The sequence below is a fragment of the Ailuropoda melanoleuca genome, chromosome 12, assembly GCF_002007445.2.
Source record: "Ailuropoda melanoleuca isolate Jingjing chromosome 12, ASM200744v2, whole genome shotgun sequence".
NCBI classification, from domain to species: Eukaryota; Metazoa; Chordata; class Mammalia; order Carnivora; family Ursidae; genus Ailuropoda; species Ailuropoda melanoleuca.
Window position 1 is genome coordinate 72738874 of NC_048229.1, and position 17264 is coordinate 72756137.

At 45.1% G+C, this 17264-nt stretch overlaps 1 protein-coding gene across 2 annotated transcripts in view; it reads left to right on the forward strand.

Annotated features, from left to right (window-relative positions):
* WWOX (WW domain containing oxidoreductase) overlaps positions 1 to 17264 on the forward strand; it is a 1195262-nt gene that overhangs the window by 891115 nt on the left and 286883 nt on the right. The window lies entirely within an intron of this gene.

A 17264-nucleotide genomic window follows, 5' to 3' on the forward strand; every position in this document is an offset into this window, starting at 1 on the left:
GGCTCTGCCTTTGGCGACCTGTCCACCCACCCGAGCCCTAGCCCCAGAGCGGCCCCTCTCTTCACCGTCCTTAAGAGCAAGAGTACATGCATGCCTGTCCTTGGTGTGGTCTGCTGGGGAGTGGAAGTGGAGCTCTGATCTCTCAGACCCCAGGGACCCACTCTCACCCCCATCCTGTCCTTCCTCGTTCTGATAACTTTTATGCATTTTTTTTCCTTCCTCTCTTTCTGTATGCTTTTCCTTGGTCAAACACAAGTCCTCCATGAAGTAACTCAAAGCCCAGGCATCAGTGACCAGGGTGTCACACCCGTGCACACACTGATGATCAGTGCTGGACACTGCTTATTATATGGGTTTCCACCTGGATGCACCACTCTAAGCCCAACCGCAAAGGGTTAAATCTTGCAGAGACTGGGTCCCATCTATCCACGGAGCTGGATTTGCATTCCAGGATACATTAATCCACCCAAGTTTATTTGGAGAACGGATCTGAGATCAGATGGGAGCTCCCAGAAGCAAAGCAATTGCAGGTTCATTTGTTACTTTTATTAGCTCATTTCTTCCTATTTTTCTTTTATCCAAATTGCCTACTACCTGGGAAAGGTTGGGGTCCTCTCTATTCTCCATCTCGTTCTCGAGCTGCCTCCCTCCCAGGTGTTTGCAATCACATACTTCTCATTCGGTTTCTGGGTCCGCTGACATGAGCACCAGAAACACCTCCTCCCCAGAGAGGAGAAGAGGACGCAATCTGTAAGGATTTTTCCTTTCTTTCCTTTGTCAGCTGGCACGCGATACGCTTCTCGGGCAGTAATTTAGAGACTGTCAGTTTCTGAGAGCGGCTGGGGAGCGGAGCCACAGCCTGCATCTCCTCTTCTCGGCTGGAGTTGGGTCTTTGAGCTGGCATGCCGCGAGGTCTCTTTCTGGGAAGGGATGGTCCTATTTAAGGAAGGCCCTGGGTTTTGTCAAGTTTGAAAGGTTTTCAACATCTTTCCGAGATGGTGGTCGTGGGAGGGGTTGTTATGACACATCGGTCTGGAGAGCGCTGTGCCCGAGTCGTGATTTATACCAAAAGATCCTTTCCTGGGGAGGTTTCCGCCAGCAGCTGGGCACTAAGACATTATTAATGCTTTCCTGTTTTCTATTGTCCCTGAATGGAAAAACACTTTGGAGCCCTTAAATTTTCTCAAGATGTCTATGTTTTCCTGGATCATCCCTCAATTTTCCATGGTATGAAAAATGTAAATGTTGCTACATTTGGTTCAGGGAATCTGGCAGTTGCAGCAAATCCTTTTAAGATTTGCAGTCCCACAGATGCTTTCACCTGGAGAATCCCCGACTTGGCAAAAACAACCCGATTCCCAGCCACTGCTTTTTGAGCAACTGCTGAATTCCCGCGACTTTGCATACATTATTGATCACGCTTTACAGCATTCCTTCAAAGGAGACATTACTGTCCTAATTCTAGAGCTGGGAAAAGGAAAGCACCAAAATTAAGTCACTTTCCCATGAATGTATGGCTAGGAAGTGGGTTCCAATCCAGTTTTGGCTGATTCCAAGGCTCCCGATTATGCTTTCATTCCTTTTTGTTTCCTACTTTTGTTCAGTGTACATTTATCCAGTTCTCTTTTACAAGCACTTATCTGCACCAGCTGTTCCAGCAGGCATTTACTCAGTGAGTAGCTGAGGTTGCGCCCAGGAGCATGTGTATGCACCAAAGTCACCTCTGAGTGATCGAAGACAGAGAGGCAGAGAACTGATGACTGAGCATGACACGCGCGAAGCTTCCTCTGCCGCCTACTGCCATTCAGGACCTCTGCCCCCCAAATGTCGATGTGTAAGAGGCCGTTAGACGCATCTGTCCATTTGTCTGCAATCTGCCATTGGCTTGTTACAGTATGGGGTGCTTCCCCTGGGTTTCTGTTGTATTCTGGATATAGGCTCAGGCCCAGGAGATGGAACAGGGAATGAGTCATGTAAGGTGCCTGACTACATGGGCCTTCCAGCTAAGGCGGGAGAGCAAAACTTTGGCGTCCAACAAACTTTGGCTACAAAATTCTAGTTTTATCATTTTTTTCCAGCTGTGTGATCTTCAGCAACTTATCTGGTTTTCCTTGAATTTTTCTTTTTTCTTTTTTTCTTTGTAAAATAGTAACAGTATTCTCCTTTCAAGTGGCCTTGCAGGTTCAAGAGTTAACCTGAGTGCCTGCCGCATGGTAGGTCCTCAGTAAACATTGAAGTCTTGATTTCTCTTCCTTCCAATGAGCAGTCGCTTTTCTGAGAGAAATGCCACAGCAGATGGATTGGGAAGGTGCCTCCGGGAAAAAGCCTGTCTCAGCTCAGGGGCTGCTGGTTGGGCTCGGTTCTGTCATCTCTAGCAAGAGCTGGAAACACAGCACATGGCTAGATTTTTCTCCCTTCCAGGCTGTCTTTTTAGTCTTCTGATTAAGGTAAGAGTTAGATCCAACACTCCCTGAATGATTGAGAGAGGAAGGTTCTGTTGGCAGACTGAGGGTTTCTATTAACACCTCCTGCCCCGATGAGGAGTAATGAAATATCGTTAGAGAGTCTCTTCTGTTTTTTGATTGAAACTGCTGTTCAGCCTCCCTCCCCCTGGAGAGAAGCACAGGTGTGTCTCACGGTCACTCTCTTTCCCATGAGCAAGAGCTCCCCTTTCTTAACTTTCCCTCTTCCTAAGTCCCCAGGCCCACCTTGGCCCAACCAGTCCCTCTTAGAAAATGGCCTCACCTCCTGCTTCTTAAAGAAGATTCAGGTCTTGCGACCTGGATTTTCGTAAAGTCCCCAGTTCACATCTCCGTATCTTTTTCTCATTGTCTCCTTATTTTGTCTGTTTCAAAATTGGCACTTCCACCTCTGAGCTTGATTTTGGTCATTCTCTTTCCTGATGTTTGATATTCCCATTATCTGCTCTCTTGTCTCCATCCCCCCTTATGCCCAACCTGCCTCTATCCCAAGGAATCCCTGTTTGACCCATGTGCCTTCTGGAGTAGTGGGTCTGTCACCTTCCTTTCGAGATTTGGAGTGACCAAAACAGCTACCCTCAGTACCTTGAAAATGGATACGGTGGGTTGTGTATTTCTTCTAAAGTGGAGCTCTGTCTTAGAAACATGGAGTTTGGATCAGGCGCTGGTGGGTATTACTCCCAAAGCTTCATTTGAAAGAATGCTGTAGACCAACATTCACCATAGGCTGGGGGGATCATTTGCTTCTGTGTTATCTAGCTATGTTAGCTACCCATCCATGCAGCCTATGCCTTAGTCCACAAAAACTGGAGGTGGCCTAGAGCTGGAATCAGCAAACTGTTTCTCTAAAGGGCTAGATAGTAAATGTTTCAGACTTGGCAGGCCATATGGTATTTGTTGAAACTACTCAGCCTTGAAGTACAAAAACAGCTATGTACAGCACATAAATTAGTGAGCAAGGCTGTGTCCCAATAAAACTTTATTTATGGGCACTGAAATTTGATTTTCATGTGTCAAGAAACTATGTTCTTCTTTTGATTTTTTTTTTTTTGTAAAGCCATTCTGTAAAAGCCTTTGAGTCTTTAGTGATTGCAAGTTTTAATTTGGATATTTCCAGCCTCCTAATTTGCAGAGTAAATCATCGGTAGGTTATACATAAGCAAGTTGGTGAGCTGGGTTTGGGTTGTGAGACATAGTGTGCCGAAGCCTGACAAAGGGGGTTAATAAGCAGAGATGATAGGGGCGCCTGGGTGGCACAGCAGTTAAGCGTCTGCCTTCGGCTCAGGGCGTGATCCCGGCGTTATGGGATCGAGCCCCCACATCAGGCTCTTCTGCTATGAGCCTGCTTCTCCCTCTCCCACTCCCCCTGCTTATGTTCCCTCTCTCGCTGGCTGTCTCTATCTCTGTCAAATAAATAAATAAAAAATCTTTAAAAAAAAATAAGCAAAGTAGTAAAATATCGTAAAAATAAAAACTAGGCAAAAATACAATCAAATGAGTATTTGCAGGCCACAATATCCAAAAAGATTATGTATTTGAACTAGAGATTTGGCTCTGAGTTTCCTGGTAGTCAAAGCAAAAAGGGAACCAAAAATCATTTACATTGTTGACTGGCCATTAGGACAAAAAGAAGTCGATTCTTCTGGGCAGGTGGAGGTACCATGGCCTTCTGGGTTAAACGTGGTCGAGAAATTTGATTTCTTTGTCTGTCATTGAGCCCCCATTTATTTTGTCCACACCAAGGCTAGTCTCAGAGTATTTGCTCTACTATGTAAAATCAACAGTCAACCATTTTCTGGTCATTGTAATGGTGTAAATTATATCTGACGGTTGTTAATTAAATACCTAGTCATGCTCTGGAGCTAAACCCAGATAGTGCTCCGTAAACATTATGATTTGTCGGTAATCAATGTGATTTGTATAATTTGTGAGTGATCAGATTCTTTATCCAGAAGCAGATTATTGATGTCCATGCCTATCTTGGGAGAAATTGCCACTTGGTCTGTGTCTACACAGACCCAAGAGAAGAAGAGATTTGACAATGGTCTGATTAATTGAATCAGTGGTTTGGGGGAGTGGGCTGTCTGTATTGATCCAATTAAATAGATAATTGTCAGAATTGAGGTCATGTCTATAAGACACCACCATTTCAAAGCCAAAGAGATTGTTTCAAATATATAATGCTCACCCAATCAATGGTGACTGCCTCCTCCACATGAAATCAACCAGAAAGTGATTGATTCTATAGAGCTATAAACCAGGGTCTTTCCTATTTTCAGCAAACGGTTATGTGCTAAATACAGTGCTTTGAATTTTTTGTTCCCCATAGACCCAAGGGCAGCGATTCATTATGCAAATAAGGGGGATGTAAATACTCAGATCAAAAGTTGGAATGGCACAAGACTCCAAATAGTCCCTTTAAGGGGGGAGGGAAAGAACCCCAAAATTAAACAAGCTGGCATCCTTCATATCTGTGAGCTGCATGAGTGTATTGGATAAACAGGGGGACTTTGGGCTCTCTTAGGGTGTGATGGTATTGCAGGTACACCGAAGGGCAGACTTAGCTCCTGCTTTGTAGTCAAATAGAAAGGGAAAAGGAAAAAAAAAAAAGTGGAAGGCTTGACTTTAATTTCCATATCAGATTTGAATCCCAGTTTCACCACTAGCTGGTGATTTTAGGCCAGTTAGGCAACCTCTCTGGCCCTCAGTGTTCTCCCATCTATCTAATGAGGGTAAACGTATTTAAATCTTTGGGCAGCTGTGCCTATACCAAGCACATGGTCAAGGTTGGTTAGCCTGCTACTTCTCTACTGACTCCACCAAAAAAAGGAACGAGTTCCTCACATTTCTCATCTGAAACATGACTACAGGCCTGCCGTTCTTATCTTATATGCCGTAGCAGACAGCATTCACTGGACAGCTGATGAACACCTACCGCCGGCTAGCTGTGTCACAATGAGCAATAACTTAAGTTTTTGTGCCTCAGTTTCTTCATCTGTGAAGTGGGGATAATAGTGCCCACCATAGGGCAGTGAGGAGGATTAAATGCATCAGTAATACAGGTGCAGTATTAAAAGACAGGCCAGGCACATAGAAACTGTTCTATAAATGTTTATTGTTATCATCCTTTGTGTTAGTAAATCATTGTTCTGGTTTGCTGGGTACAGAGAGAGAGATGAGGACACTCCAGGCAAATGAANAAAAAATACAAAAAACAAAAAAAAAAAAAAAAAAAAAGAAGTGCTGTAATGGAAAGCTCTATGCAGATATGAGGGAGGGCTGTCAGTGCCTAAATTCATGCATCTTCCCATGCACTAAGTAGATTCTTTGTGCCTGCCATTTTGAAATCTTTCCGAAAATAAGTGACCACCTTTGGGTCTGGCGTGTTTAATTCTACCACAAAGGTATAGAAAGCAGGTAGCCTGCTGTTTACAGATTTTTTTTTTTAAGTGAAGGAATATGTTAATGAGCTTAGCTTGACAAAGAGCTAAGGGGATTCTTGACATCAAATGGTGGGTAACTAAATAGGTCACCCCAAGTAGTTTAGCAAGGATAGAAGACTAAGGGGATACAGAAGCTTCAGGAGTTTGTTCTCAGGGAGGGCAGAAGAGGTGGTGTTTTGGTGTTTTTGTTGTCGTCGTTCGGTGTAAAGTTGTGTCTGTAATGTTGGTCCAGTGGTTGGCACATAGACAGCGTTTATTGAACACTTGTCGAATGGAGGAAGGAAGGAGTGAGGGTGTGCATGCCATGTCTGTAAGGACAATGAAAAGGCATCCTGCCCATCTGTGTTGGTAGAATCTGCTTTCAGGCACTTTGACTTCCTTTGATCGACACATTTGCGAGTCTCTGAGTGCCGCGCTCGGTAACCAACGCTGGCTGCAAAGATGAGGGCACGTGGTCCCTGCTCTGGAGAAGCTCACACTTTATTCAGGGCTCTTCACTTTTTTGAGCCACAGACAACCTTGGGCCCCTAGCAGAACCTGTAGACTGCTTCTCAGAATTATGTTTTTATTTTTTTCAGAATAATGTTCTTAAATGCATAATACAAAATACATAGGATCATGGACACCTGGGTGGCTCATTTGGTTCAGCGTCTGCCTTCAGCTCAGGTGATGATCCCAGGGTCCTGGGATCAAGCCCCACATCGGGCCCCCTGCTCAGCGGGGACCTGCTTCTCCCTCTCCCTCTGCCTTTCCCCACCCCCCCTCAAATGAATAAATAAAATCTTAAAATACATAAGATCACAAAGGAAACCAATTATATTGAATTATAGTCATCCAAATATTAAAACATGTAATCTAGTAATAAATGTTCTTCCTAATTAACCCGTTAAATAACTCATCTAGTGGTGGGTCCATTAACTGCGAATTATCAAAGTAGTGGTTGAAAATGATATTTTGGGATATCATACTTCCTGTTGTGAAAATATCCGTGATTCCTGCCATGACAAACTCACAGATGCCTCTCATCTTATAGCAGCTTGTTGTCCACATGAAGGAAATGGTACATTCCAGTTAGGGGTTAATGAAATAAAGATATGATATTTTGTCCAGCCTGGTACACCCTCTCTCTCTAGAATCACGCCCATGGACACTCAGAGGAAGGACCCTGCTCTAGTGTGCGCTGGTTTCACGGTAACAAAGTGGTGCAAGGACCTGGCAAGAGGTGTCGGTACAAAGAGGCGGGGGGAGGTTACCTGGAGCCGGAAGCACCAGGGGACAATGCCAGCACCTGCGTTGCTGGCTCTCCAAGAACAAATGAGCATGTCAGGCACGTAGTAGGGGCTTCCTCCACAGTAGCCATTATCACTGACCAGCTGTGACAGATGAGCAGGAGGGGGAGAGGCAAAGACAGAGTGGGTTGCAGGTGGCAGGTGTCCTCCGGGCAGGGGGAACCTCTAGTGCCAAGGAGCACGGAGCACTCTGCTTTTGCCAGAGAATGTAGTACGGGAAGGGGAGGGAAGGGACTCACAAGTATGAGGGTTGGAGCTTCAGGCTGGCCAGAGCTTCCAGTGCACTCAGATGGCAAGTGTCTGGGAACTCTGCTGCCTGTGAGGGGGGCCAAGAGTGGGAGGGGAGAGAACCTTCTGGCAATCTGCCCCACAGCAGCCCCAGTCAGTATCAGGCCTGTTGGCTTATCCGTAATTTCTTGGACAAGCCCCCGTAGTTAGTAAATAAAGCTGTCTACTTTAAATTTTGTCCCAGCGTCCTTTTACAGCCTTTCCTCCTAGGAGCTGAGTCCCATTATATTCCGAAAGCATATGTTCCCGACGATTGTTCCTTCTCTTTCCAATAATATCTTTGCAGGACAAAGAGGGATGGGGAAGGGAACACACTTTCAGGATGTCAGTCCCAGTTTTAATTACAAGTGTTCGTGGCTGTGGCATTCATGTAATTGGGGGGCTGATTTATTCCAAATAATAAGCACTGATGTGAGGGGCTGGAGCCCAAGGGGGGGCGGCAAGCAGAGGCGGCAGCTCCCCCCACCAAGCCCGGAACTGGGGCGGCACATGTCAGCGGCTTTTCTCAGAAGCCTGCAGGGGCCGGGGTGGAAGAGACACCGCAGGGCTCGCTCTGGAGACAGAGTCCCTGCTCTGCACCTGCTTGCTTTGTGACCTATCGGCGAGGTATTTCCCTTCCCTGAGCATCAATTTCCTCATCTGAAAAAATGCATCTGATCATAATACCTGTGGCTTGGGGGGGTTTGGAGGATTAACTAGGATAATCTAAATAAAGACTTTAGCACCGTGCCCAGTAGATAGCAAGCGCTCGGTGCTGTTGACTTATTGAAAAAGTAATAATAACCTCTGCAATAACCACAATAATCATAGCAACAACAGTCATGTTAAACTATGCATTCGGTTTAAGGACAGGGAATGTGACCCGGGCGCTTTTTCATTAGATATATGGCACACACTTGACCTAATGGAAAGCTTGAAAGCAATTGGATAGGAACACAACCGTCCATCTTCTTGAAGCCTCCTGAGCGGTGTAATACAAGAATTACTGTTCTCTCTTTGCATTTATGCATTGCATTTCTCTGTTGGATTCGGAATGCTTCATAGGGCACTGATCAGACTCTAGCATTCTCTCAGTTTAAACTCCGGGAGAGGTGAGGCGTGTGCATGATTTCCCTGAGCAATTTACTCACTGGTTCCTTGGGGTTCCAGAGACCAAGGGAGTGGAACACTCATCCCAGAGTCCTGCGTGATTGCTGGCTGCAATGCTGGACACTTGGAGCAGAGCCTCATGTATGGCCTGAGAAGGCCAGTGACCATCTGGCGCACGCAAAAAGGTGTGCATTAAATAGGTCTGGCAATAAGAAGGAATGAATTACTGATCCACGCTACAACACGGATGAACCTCGAAAACATTATGCTGAATGAAATAAGCCAGACACAAAAGACCATATGTAACATGATTCCGCGTGTGCGAAATGTCCAGAGTAGGCAAATCCATGAACAGAAAGTCAACTACTGGTTGCCAGGGGCTGAGGCAAGGGGGAGATAGGGAGCAACTGCTAATGGATGTGGGGTTTCTTTTGGGGGTGATGAAAATGTTCTGGAATGAGGTAGTGGTGTTGGTTGCACAACCTTATGAATGCATTAAAAACTCCTGAATTGTACACTTTAAAAGAATGAAGTTTATGGCATGTGAATTATATCTCAGTTTTTGTTTTTCTTATTTTAGGTTTTTTTGCAGGCATGCATGGGGGACGCTGTGAGTAGTGGCCCTCCTAATCATTAGACATGCCCCCAAATCGTATGAAATGAAAGGGGGGCCCCTCCAGACAGGTTGCAGGTCCTGGGGGAACTGAACAAGTATGGATGTGTGTATGTGTTTGTATACCCAGTCGAACATGAAACCACCATCGGGACGAGGCCCCAGAACCCTCCATCTGGGAACTTCCCAAGGCACTGCCTGCGTTTTCAAGGGCAGTGAAACCCCCCCCATTTCTTTAGCCCTGTGTCTTCCTGAGGGAGATGCCCCTGGCAGTAAGTCTTTAAAGATGAACCAGGTCACCTTTTGAACAAACAGGCATGACGGGAGACTGAGGAGAGCCGGCGGAAAGGCTAGGGCCCCGAGTGCTTTTGAACTCAGCCTTGTGTAGACTTGTAGGGCAGTTGCTAGCAGGTGAATAGAGCAGAGCCCATAACAGGGAGGATCTTGTCTTCCTGCTAGCGAGAGGGCAATGAGGAGCCACAGAGGGTTTTTTAAGCAGAGGAATGATATGATTGGATTTTTTCCCCCACAAAGATGATGTCACTGGCTGTGGGGACAGGGAGATGAGTTGGGAGGTCTTTCAGCTGTCTGTGAAGGCCTGAACTAAGTAGCATCTTGTAGCAGGCTGAGTGGTGGCTCCCAGAAGATATGTCTACTCAAAACTGTGGATGGGATCTTGTTTAGAAAAATGGTCTTTTTAGATGTCATTAAGCTAAGGATCTCAATGAGGTCATCTTGCATTAACTGGGTGGGTCCCAAATCCAATTGCACATGTCATTTTAGAGACAGAAGGGAAGGAGACACAGAGAAAGCCATGCGAAGACAGAGGCAGGACCTGGAGTGATGTGTCGACAGGCCACAGAGTGCTAATTGCTAGAAGCCAGGAGAGAGGCATGAAACAGGTTCTCCCTGAGAGCCTCCCGAAGGAATCAACCTTTCCCACACCTTGATTTGAGACTCATGGCTTCCAGACTCTGAGAGAATCCATTTCTATTGTCTTAAGCCACCACACAGCCCCAGGAAATAAGACACCCCTAATGGGCTTCCCCACATCCATTCTAATGATCCTCTAACCTTCATCCACCTTGTTGCCCTTTTCAAAACAGCAACCTGATCATGTTAACCATCCAACCCTTTTACGTTTTCTCATTCCCTCTAAGATAGTAATCCAAGTCTTTCTTTTTAGCTCTTTTCCTTTTCTGTGCTTCAGTTACCTGCCATTCGTCAACTCCTACCTACCACAGAGCCTTTGCACATCCCCTGCCTGGGACACTCCCTGCACCATCCTACTGATCCTTCAGATCTCAACCAGAATGTTATGTCTTCTGTGATACCCTCCCAGACTCACCTGGCCAGGGTGGCTTGCGTTGCTGTGGGCTCTCTTATAACCGTGTTCCTTTTGCTTCTATTTATTCCAGTTTGCAGTTATACACTTGTTCATGAGATCTTTGATCAATGTCCACCTTCTACCTCAGATAGCAGTCTCCATCTAGAACGAACGGTGCATGCTTTTGCACACCATCCTACCTCCAAGAGGAGTACAACCTGGGCACATAGTAGGCTCTCAATTAATGTTTGATGACCACAGAGTGAATAAAGATGGCCATGGTAACAAATATGGTGGCATTTAGTATAGCTTCTATGCCAAATGAAAAATCCCAGCTTTCTCCATAGTATTATAATTGTTTCCTTCTTTGCATTAAGTGACTGGCAAGGAGCAAAACCATTTTTTGTAATCTATCCTGTAGACCTCCCTCCTTCCCAGTCTATTGATGCTAAGAAGAACTTTCCACTGAACAAAGACAGACAACTTCTGTCTGTTTATCATTTTGGAAAACCCAATCCCCCCTCCTAGAGAACATTCAGTTCCATTCAGCAGCTGTCTGTCATAGGGACCCGTGGCCTGATTTATTGCGATCTGCATATCTCTTCCTTTTGAATCATGTGGATTTGATCATTGCTTCAAGCCAGGCTTTCAAAAGGAATACCACCAGGAAGGTATTTATGTTCTCATTGCTTCGCCAAAGATAAGTCATGACTCATGCCCTGATGGTGGAGGAAACAGTATTTCTCCAAATGGTGTTGTGATTGTCTGGTATCTTGTAAAGACCCCTGAACACATGATGGGGGCGTAAGACATTTAAGACCCTGCATGTCTTAGGGTTAGGACGAGGTAGCATCCCAGTGTTGGAGTAAAGGTGGGAAGTTCACTTGACTCTCCTCTGTGTCCTTGAGATGTGGCACACTGTCTGGCAAATAGAAAGTGTTTGTGGTGTTTTCCTAGCCCGCCAATGAGCTACTGGACTGAAGAGCTAATGAAAAAGCCCGGAACGTAGGCTGACAATCCACCCCCAGTTCCTTCTGCCTTCCCAGCTCCTCTTCCTTTCTCCCTCACTCCGTTGTTTGCTTACTCCTTTCTTCCTTCCTCTCTCTCGCCCTCCCTCCTCATCTCACTGATTTTTTTTTTGATATTTTTGTACTGAATTAATGGGATTTTTTTTTAAATGTCCTTCATTATGTGTTTCCTCTGGTATTACACATATGCCCCCAATGGAAAGCAAACTGAATAAATCCATATTCTCAACTTCTTTTCCCCAAGATTAGGTTCAGAATTTGATTTTTTCTTATGTTATCTGGATAATTATGTTCGCTTTCTTGCATAGATGGAGGCAAATGGTTTTCCAATCTTAAAAACCAACGTACGTACTATGAGAACTTGTGAGAGATCACGCCACAGTTTCCTAAACCACTAGGGAAAATGCCCGCGTGTAAGTTTATAGCCTCTAGTAGGGAAGTGAGGGAGGTGACCATACCCAGCACATAAGGCCGTGAATTTGAACCTTACAATATGAGGAACATTCACCATGTCCTCAAAAAAGAAGTGCAATAAAAGTTATATTTGAGGATGGATTGATGAGCCTAGAAGCATATTTTAAATGAGTCAGCTGGACAGACAAGCCAGCCAAGGTATCTCAGGATGGCAGCAAGATAAACGGATTTGGTCCAAGAAGAATGGAGCCCACGTGTGGAGGCCGCAGGCTGGGGCTCTGGGCACAGATGCGCTCGCTGGAGAACTGTGCCCCGCCCCATCACAGCTGGCCCAGCTCCGTTCCACATCTTTGACTTTTCCTGCGAGAACTGGATGTTTCTCACATCCTCAGCTGTGAGATGGAAAAAAGATGCACATTAGCCCCTGAGAAAAAGGCATCCGGTCCAAATGCCCTCTTAATTTCCTCCATACACACAAGCAACCCAGAATGGCCAGTGGCACCGTTGTCAAAACAACCGTGAACTCTTACGGGGCTCTGATGAATAACTTTATTAGTTGTAACTCATATGAAGTCAGACTGTTTTGGAATCTTGGGGAAGTGAAAGACGTTGAAAATGGAACAGGGTACTCTGTAAACGTAAATTAAAGCAACGTCGAGAAAAATCATGTTCCTTTGTTGGTGGCCATTTTCCCACTTGTTAGGGCAATGTCTTTTATACAAAATTGACATTTCTAACATTAGGGAGAAATCGCTTGTCCTTTAAACTGTAGGCATTGATGGACTTAATTATGCTTTTCAACAAGATTTTGCATATTTAGTATTTCCGTTTAGAGCTTCCAGGAATCTCAATTATTAATCCCGCTGTGGATTTACTGGTCTTTTGACTTTCTCTTTAGTATAGAAATTGTAGATTCATCAAACATTGTTTGCTATCCTCACATTTCAGTAGTGCTTTAAACCAAACAGGAAGTCCAAAATGAAGTATAAATGCACACAGTGATGTTAGTGGTGTCGTAGGGCCAAGAGCCTGCCTGTCTTATAACTTCTTTGTAATCCCAGTGGTGGGCGAGCAACTGCTGTGAACCAGGATAAGCAGGAGTCTGCCCCATAATCCAACAGACGGTTGTTTGTGATGTTATATGACCGAAAACTAGCATCTGCCCAAAAGATGCTATTTATACAAGTAAACTGTTACAAATGGAGCTTAGTTGTTAAACAAAACTTTATGAATAAGTAATGAAGTCTAATCTTCTGTTATTACAGCCATTGTTTAAAAGCACATGTCTGCTGGGCCCCTGGAATGATTTTGTATGACTTAGGAAAACCTCTATGGTTCTCCTGTTTATTTTTCTAATGATTGCTTTATTACTTCTTCATTGTGGTTTCTGTCCTCCGGCGCAGGCACAGACCGTCTGTAGAACAAGCGGACAAATGTAGGCCCTTGCGCATCTCTACACGGTCCCCACGACGACCCAGCGCTTCAGATACTTCTCCTGTCCTGTCTCCTCCAAAGCTTTCACCAGCCTGCCCTTTGATGTTCACTGGCAAATCCCATTAGCTGGTGGGCTTCAGGTCCTCACACAAACTCTGCCACAAAGGCTGTGACTCAGGGCGGAGCCTGATCCTGTGCAGCGGGACACAGCGGCTCACCGAGGAGGGCTGGTTCTACCCATCAGCTTTGAGGTTTTCCTCCTCCAAAGACTGAGCACCTGTCCTGCTGCGAATGTGTGGATGGCTTGGAAGGATCCTGCACTGGGGTCCTAACGCTTTGGGCCAGGAGATGCTTGCCTCAGTACCTTCCACTGCCTGGACATTTGTGTCATTGACAGACACCATGCCAGCTAGATTTCAGTGCAGACTCTGGTTTTCTGAAGAACCCAGCAGGAAGGTGTGTCAACACTAGGGTTTCTTTCGATTGTGCAGGACAGCTCTCAGGTTAGGCAGTAGACCTCATCCTTTCTTCAGGGGGCGTTTAGGCTTGCAGGAGCTTCTCCGCTGGATTTGCCGTCTCCGGAAGGCCCATGCATAGGGTTGTGGGTCTGGGCGGCTCCATGGGGGACATGCGTGGTGCCGAACAGCATACTCTATGGCTGTCTCCATCCTGATAATGCCGTCCTCTTACAGTCTTCCAGAGCCTCTAGGGACCTTCTTTTACTTTGCACCTTCAGAGTTTGTCCACAAAATCAAACGCATTCCATGTATCCAAGTGGGCTGGAGAAAGGGATACTTCTAATTTCCTTGGAATTTCATATCCCAGTGATTCTGAGTTTGAGATAAATCCATTGTTACATGTCCAGAGAGAAACAGAAGCTACAAATACCCTATGGATTTGAGTCCTAGACTCCATTTATCTGGACATAAATGAGGTTGACCTCTTTTTTTGTGTCTTTGTTTTGTGATGAAATCTACAAACAAAACTTACCATCTGTTCACCATCTTTAAGTGTCTGTGGCAGTGGTATAAAGTATTCACACTGGTGTGCACCCATCACCCCCTTCATCTCCGGGACAGAATGCTTCATCTTCCCCATTGAAACTCTACGTCCATTATAAACAGAAGTCCTCCTGTCTCCCTCCCCTCAGCCCCGGCAAGCTGCCATTCTACTTTCTGTCACGATGAATTTGACTACTCTAGGTACCGCACACAAACGGAATCATAAAATATTTGACCTTTTGTGACTGGCTTATTTTACTGAGCGTAATGTCCTCAGGGTTCATTCGTGTTGTCGATTTTTACCTTTTCAACCAGAAACTTGAGATTGAGGATTGTCTGTTCCACCATCAGGCAGGTATGGCTGGCCCGGTTCACGGGAACACGGGAATTTGGCATCATCGACAGGCCTGGCCAAGGGGCTATTCGGGGGACCTCTGATTCAGTCTTGAAGAAGGCAGACGAGGTAGGAAGAGCCAGCTGCCACCTCATAACTGTGGCCAAGCCCATGTGGTCTGCACGGGCTGGTGGTAATGGGGTATGGACCTGAATGGAATGCCTTTTATTATGCACTCTTGACATTTTTTATATTAATCTTTTTTCTCTCCCATCTATAATACTTCCCACACACCACACTAAAGGGATATTTTCAGCATTAATTCTCCTAAAAAGCCTCATGCCCAATGTAAAAATATTTCACCGTCTCAGAAAAAGGCCCTCTATATAAATGAAAAGCACCATTATTAGTAATGACAATAATTTTACTGACATCCATTTGGGCATTCTATATGTTTTGATAGGATTACATAAATAATGAAATTGTATGCAAACTCTCGGAATGCAAAAGCCATTTTCTCCGAGGTGTGCACCGCTACTGTCATTTGTCTCGAGCAGCTGCGTGTTCTTTGGGCTCCGTTCAGACATGCTGCTGTCTCTAATATCCCGTCCCCTGACTTCACCGAATGATCGTAAGACCGGCTTCCCCAATGCCCACGACTTCATTCCCAGATATTTATTCTGGTGGGGGATGATTATCCTTTCCTGGATTTTCCCAAAGGCGTTTATCTTTTCAATATCAAGCATACTGAATGATTTTGTGTCATTTTCTTTAAAAAAAAAAAAGACATTTAATTATTTAAAAACAAAAATGCTTCTCTCTCAGAGCCTACCTGCAGTACTCACAGCAATTACTTACTGGAATGCGATAAATTACGTGAAGGAATTATTCATTGTACCACTAAACATACCTTCCATTTTCCAGGGCAGTCTGTTAGGCTAAGCATGGTCTTTTAAATTATTATTTTAAAGATAAAAGAGAATGGAACTATAGCATTAAATATACTTTGTAGATAGGCCACTAGTGGGCTTATTGAAAGATAGAAAAGACAAGAATATAATCAGAAGGAAAACCACCTATAACTTATCAGTGGTTCATTGTATTCCTGATTATTTTAACTAGTCAACATTTTGTGAATTAAACACTTACTTTAATATCTAGAAAAATAAAACAAACAAACAAATAAACTTAAAAAAAAAGAACACTCTATAATCCTCTCATCCCAACACCATTGCATGTGCCTTAAGTAATACTGACTTGGGGCACAGTATGTCTTCAAAATCAAAACCAATTTACTTTTCTAAAATCACTGGCTATACAGCTAAAATCCCAGTTTCTTCTTAGCCTTTCCTTTGGTTTCCAGTAGTGGGAGATTCAGGAGAATTCCAGACTTTTTAGAACATATAACCAGAATCAAAAGGCTCACCCTATCAGAAGGTGACCAAGAGAGCCAAGCTAAAGGGCAGGAGTGGGGACAGGGCTCTTGGTTTGTGATTCATCCATAAGGGAGGAGATGCCCCAGGCTGTTCCTTAAATATCTTATGCTTGGGAGTGACCAGTGTCTAGGGACAAGAGGTCACAGCTTCTTAAAGAAGTCTCCGGGACTGTTCCAGGAGCCCAAAGGTCATGCATACATTCCCACCAGTGTCCCTTAGCTCTTTCCTTGGAGATGTATGTGGATAAGAACCTGTCTTCTCCTGTGATTCCTTGGAGCATGCCCCACGTTCACGAAGGGCACCTTCTTGCTGTTGAGACCACTCCATGCTTTCTTCTCTGACTTCCCACTCTCCAGCTCCCCTTTGCCAGCTCCTGGGCTATCCTTCACTCTCCATAAGCTTCCCTGGATTTAGAAATCGGGTATTTCCTTGGCTAAACGTTCTCCCTCCTCCGGTGGTCTCTCAGACCACATCCGCTGCCACTGCCCCCTGCCCCCCTTGATGACCACATCATGGAGCTCACTCTTTCCCCACACTCCCACCAGATAGTGCCCATCAGATGGCACCTTCTTTTTGCTGAAAAATCCAAAATCATCACGCTTCATGCATTAATGAGACAATGCCCTTCATGTTCAACTTTGTAGTTTAAGTCCCAGTCTTGTCCCACAGAATTATTGCCACTTGATCTCCCTATAAGTGTCTTGGTTTTCTGCATTATTAATGACGTGCTAGGCTTTTGACAAGCCTTGCTTTGGTGCACCTTGCTCCGAGCAGTGACTCTGGAACTGCCAGACTCAGGGCCTCCCTATCTGAATTACTGGAGACCTTGGCTTAATGGGGAAAAAAGACAAACGATACACCTTGATCTCTCCCTCTAGGAGCAGCTCATCACCTCCATTATATTGGCACTGGCTACTTAGGGCTCTGTTTTAGGAAGAACCCTGAGACTCTCTCTACACTTGAATGAAAGAGTGCTGGGATTGATTGGCAATGTCTGCAGCAGGTGGAGGATTAGAAAGAACAGATGTGGGCGCCCGGGTGGCTCAGACAGTTAAGCTTCTGCCTTTGCTCAGCTCATGATCCTGGAG